The following is a 5,904-nucleotide window of genomic DNA, read 5'->3' on the forward strand; positions in this document are numbered from 1 at the left end:
GCTAAAGACACCAAATCTCTGGCTTCAAGATCTGTCTTAATGTTGTAGTCAGAAAAGAGACCGTAGTTCCAGCCTAAAGACACAAACGCGTATCCCGGGTGGAACAGTAAGGGATAAGTCCATACATTTATGTTTAATTAATCTTCAAAAAGGTACTAAAAATACAGTAGGTAAATGATAGGCTGATCAACAAAAGGCATGGGGAAACTCATTTTCCAGGTTGAAGAGAGTAAAGAAGCTGGAATGAAGATCATACAGCAGTGATCTCATTCTTGGAAGCCCTCACCAACAATGCCTGCTCAGAAATCACCCGTTTTAAAATCAGTTTGCTTTCTTACTATTTTTTGAGTACTCCAGGTATTTTTGACATTGTTCCCTTATCTGATATATAGTTTGCAAATGTTTTATTCTAGTATATAGATTACCTTCATACTCATTTAATAACATATGATTATATACTTAGTCATTTAATTATATATTGAGTGATTAATCTAGAATATAATTTGGTACATATAAAAAAGCTTATCGCCCAGTATGAAGCTTCCCACTATGTTTCCATCTACTGGTTTTACAGTGTTGGCTCTCACACTGAAGCCTTCACTCCAGCTCCCTCACTACCCTAAGTCTAGCCCCTTCTACAGAAAAGTGTGTACAAACATGGACAAGGAACAACAAAGAGGCTTAAGTACAGCTAGAACTCTGAAACATCTAGAAACAGTGTGGTGTGTCTTCTGAAATGCTCCATCTTTGAAGGCTACTAGAATATGCTACTAGAATAGTAGAGATATTCAGAAGAATTAAAATGGGACAAAGATATGTCTGAAGAAAACTTTATTCTTTGCTTTCATTTTCCCATTGCTAATTTCCGTCTTCCACTCCCACCTCTGCCTCTCAGTCCTTATCCTCCTTCCCTTTCGAAGAAAATGAAGCAGCCATCTTGTCCTATTATGTCCTATCACTTGTTGTAAGACCTTGATCATCATTACATGCAGATCTCACCCAGAAATCTATGTCCTGTTTGATGTGAGTGGTTAGTAGGAAGATCATGAATGATACTAATAATGATACGGGTTTGCCTTTAATGCAACCCTTCACGGCATATTTTCAAATACATCATCTAATTAATTATCACATCCACTCTGGACCACATATCATTATCTCCCAGAGGACAAATATACAGGTCAACAGCTTCCCTCAAATTGTTCAGTCAAAAGATTTAGGAATAGAAATGAAAGGACAATTTGTGTTCTCTTTCATAAGCAACCAATAAAGAGCTGCTTAGTATCTATGTCCCAGAAACTTTGCAAACAAGAGAAGGCAAGAAAGGTCTGCCTGCCTTAGAGCCCTTTCTTGAAGAAGGGGCCAAGAGGAAATGAGTATTTAACACCGTAAGCCAGAACGCTCCCTTCACACAGTCTCAGTAGCGTGCTGGAGTTGGAAAGCAATGGCCAGCATTTTAACATGTTGGCATTTAGATTCCAAACAGCTTCCTTTTTTCGGGAGCTTAACTAGGATTAGCTAAACATCATAATATAATAATTTTGAATTGGTGAACAATGCAAATAAGGGGCTTTAGGGCATCAGCAGAAGAGCTATGGATAATAAATAGCCATTTGAAGCTATCCTATCATACCTATTTAAATGAGTTTTTCCACAAAGGTTCTTGTCTGGAGATTATTGATTTTTTTTATGTTCAGAAGCACGTATCTCACAAGAAAGTAAAATTATGATGATGAAGACAGAGGCACAGTAAAGTTAGTAAAGAGAGCCAAATCCTATAATCATCTTCTACAGACAGCAAGCTCTGTGTGTCTGGAAGGTTTTCGTTCATACCACCAATACTATAATATGAACTAGAAAGAATGAATATCCCATGGTGACCCAATCTTGGATTTGGGAAATTATTTTCCATATGTAACTGTGAGCTTAAACAAGTTACCTGGCCTCTCCGAATGCCACTGTGCAAATCAGTCTTACTCAATATACTTTGAAGAACCATACAAATCTATCAGGAAATGAGGGAAAAAGAAAACAACAACAACAACAAAACAGTATTTTGAGACAAAGGTGTAATACTGAAGTGACTCTATCACATACAGAAAAGCATAAAAAAAGGAAGCTATCCTTACAAAAAAGCAAAAAAAAAATCTTTGTGGAATTCAGCCTTCTATTTTATTTTCTTTTTGTGCACTGGTGCTTAATGCAATGAGATGAGAAATTATCTTTTAACTATCATCCAAGGCAAAAGTGGAGCAATATGATCAACAAAGTGACTGGACCTGCCATGGAGGGTGACAGCAAGCAGGTGAAAAGCTAAAGGCTTTCCTCTTCTGGCTTCTTTAGCTGGGCTGCCACCAGAAGGCAATTTTTAAAATTTTTTTTAATTAATTACAGTTCATTCACTTCGTATCCCACCTGTAGCCCCCATCCCCTCTCAATCCCACCCTTCTTCTCTCTTCTCCACCCATGCCCCTCCCCCAGTCCACTGATAGGGAGGTCCTCCTCCCCTTCCATCTGACCCTAGCCTATCAGGTCTCATCAGGACTGGGTGCACTGTCTTCCTCTGTGGCCTGGTAAGGCTGCAACCCCCTAAGGGGGAGGTGATCAAAGAGCCAGCCCCTGAGTTCATGTCAGAAACAGCCCCTGTTCCCATTGCTAGGGAACCCAGGCAATTTTAAGGTACCTTTCCATTGCTGTCTTCGCGCAGCACTGCCAGAATGATTACATCAGCCAGCACTTCCAGCTCAGGTGAGGCAGGCTGTATGCTTTGGCCAACGTGAGTCTAGAACCCACTCTCCTACAGGGAAAGTGTCGCTGTTTGCCAGGAGCCTGCACAGCCTCAGCTGTGTGCACGTGTTCTCAGGCAGGGCTGGGGCCCCTAGCCTGAGCTTTTGTTGTCATACACTAGTCTATGAATATTTGCCTGTGAGGTCTTAGGACCCACCATTTCAACTAAATATCTCTCCCTCAGAGAGGTTCCCCCTCTGCCTCAGGCTCACATGACATTCTATGCTTCTTGTTACACCTACTTACTTCATCTGAGACTAAATCTCACCATACTTGAAAAAAAAAAAAAAAGGTAGAACAATCCATAAAAATTCACTGATAAACAGTTTTGCCCTGCATTTCAAGGTCACTGTTTTAAATCAAACATTGGAATTAAGAAAACTATGTTAAGGTCCTCCTGCATTCCATTGTATTGCTGGCCCTGTAGCATGTTAAAATGACAGCTTTTACCAATGGAAGAAATGTACAATTCTGCCTCCTTCCAAAAGTTACCTGAACTGAACAAAACTTCCTTATTTCTACATACACATTTTATTATTGTCTTCAAGTGTAAAAAATGCATAGCAGATCAAATAGTTACTTGATGGTCCACTTAAACATGTGACTCTTAGAAATATACAATGACCTACTTTCAAATTTTACATAAAAGGTGGTGGTGGCACACGCCTTTAATCCTAGCACTCAGGAGGCAGAGGCAGGTGAATCTCTCACTGTGAGGCCAGCCTGGTCTACAGAGCAAGTTCCAGGACAGCCAGGACTACACAAAAAAATTCTGCCTCAAAGAAAGAAAGAAAGAAAGAAAGAAAGAAAGAAAGAAAGAAAGAAAGAAAGAAAGAAAGAAAGAAAGAAAGAAAAGAAAACAAAGGAAACAAAACAAAACAAAATAAAAATTACACATCAAAATGAACAAGAACAACAATAAAACGCCTTTTCCTTTTCAGTGACAAAATGTATTAGAAAAATAATTATTTGACCCCAGATGCCATAACTTGTTGCACAGCAACATTTGAATAACAATAACAATTAGTCTTTTTTCTTTTTTTTTTCTTTTTATTAATTACACTTTATTCACTTTGTATCCCCCCATAAGCCCCTCCCTCCTCCCCTCCCAACCCCACCCTCCCATCCCCTTCTTCACGCATGCCCCTCCCCAAGTCCACTGATAAGGGAGACCTCCTCTCCTTCCTTCTCATCTTAGTGTATCAGATCTCATCAGGAGTGGCTGCATTGTCATCTTCTGTGGCCTGGTAAGGCTGCTCCCCACTCAGGGGGAGGTGATCAAAGAGCAAGCCAATCAGATTATGTCAGAGGCAGTCCGTCTTCTCATTACTATGTAACCCACTTGGACACTGAACTGCCATGGGCTACATCTGTGCAGGGGTTCTAGGTTATCTCCATGCCTAGTACTTGGTTGGAGCATGAGCCTCTGGGAAGGCCCCTGTGTTCAAATTTCTGGTTCTGTTGCTCTTCTTGTGGAGTTCCTGTCCTCTCCAGATCTTTCTATTTCCCACTTCTTACAAAAGATTCCATACACTCTGCCCAACAGTTGGCCATGAGTCTCAGCATCTGCTTTGAGAGTCTTCAGGGCAGAGCCTTTCAGAGGCCCTCCATGGCGGGTTTCTAGGTTGTTTCCTGTTTTCTTCTTCTGATGTCCTTCCTCTTTGCCTTTCAGGATGGGGACTGAGCATTTTAGTCAGGGTCCTCTCTCTTGATTAGTTTCTTTAGATGTACAGATTTTAATAGGTTTATCCTATATTACATGTCTATATGAGTGAGTATATACCGTGTGTGTCTTTCTGCTTCTGGGACAGCTCACTCAGGATGATCCTTTCCAAGTCCCACCATTTACCTGCAAATTTCATGATTTCCTTATATTTTTATTGCTGAATAATACTCCATTGTGTAGATGTACCACAATTTCTGCATCCATTTTTCAATTGAGGGGCATCTGGGCTGTTTCCAGCTTCTTGCTATTACAAATAAAGCTGCTAGGAATAGAGCTTACTCAAGATCCAGCCATACCACTCCTAGGCATATATCCAAAAGAGGCTTAAGTACAAAATAAGGACATTTGCTCAACAATTAGTCTTATGGGGAGATATAATGATTATTCTTGGTTGTCAACTTGAATACATTTAGGGTTAAACAAAACCCTATCTTCTGTGTACACCCATGGGAGATTTTCTCTTGACTGGACTATTTAAAGTGTGAAAATCCACCCTAAATACAGAACTTGTGAGGTGGGTAGCAGCCCGTGTGAAGAACATGGAAAAGGAAAGCTTGCACTCTTTGGCTTGTTCTCACTTCAGTTCATTCTTTCACTGGCATTAGAGCATAATTCTTTGGGGTTCCAGAGTATACTTAAAACCAGCCGTGTGTGTGTGTGTGTGTGTGTGTGTGTGTGTGTGTGGTGTGTGTTTATACACACACACACACATATATATATCAGTGTGTATATATATATGTATATATATACTGATATATACATATATAATATATATATAAGTTCTGTTTCTCTAGAAAAAGCTGACTAATAGAGGAGAGGAAAAAAGCAATGAAGGCAGGTGCAGAGCTGGACTACCATTCAGTCTGAATGGGAAGCAACTGGAATCAAAATCTACAGCATGCACAACTCCAGGGTCAGAGAATTACTACCCTGACTTGGGTACAGCTCACATCCATTGTCATGATAATAAAGTAATTTAAAATGGAACTGAAATTGGGCCAATACCAAAACCAGGAAAAGTACCACAGAAAGCATGGACCCAAGCACTTGCCAGATGCGACAGAACTGATGGTGTCAAGGAAACAATACAGGATGTTTAGGGCTGTATCACTAAGTATTATTTTTACAAAAGGTTTCAGGACTGTTGAGTAGACTAAAACTGTCAATTTATTGGAAAGAGAGATTCCGCAGGTAACAAAATATCTTTTTCATAGCCATCAAGTATTAGTTTAGCTTGAAGAATAAAAAGTGAAGGCATGAGGTTCCAAATATTAAAAAGCATTTTTTTAAATTAGGTCAAGCAAGACTTTAAAGGTCACAGTAGTTCTGAATTACTTTCTCTACTGGGTCATTTTGAATATATGTAGCAGTCAGTTTTCTCCCCAGGAAAT

The sequence above is a fragment of the Meriones unguiculatus genome, chromosome 6, assembly GCF_030254825.1.
Source record: "Meriones unguiculatus strain TT.TT164.6M chromosome 6, Bangor_MerUng_6.1, whole genome shotgun sequence".
Taxonomy (NCBI): Eukaryota; Metazoa; Chordata; class Mammalia; order Rodentia; family Muridae; genus Meriones; species Meriones unguiculatus.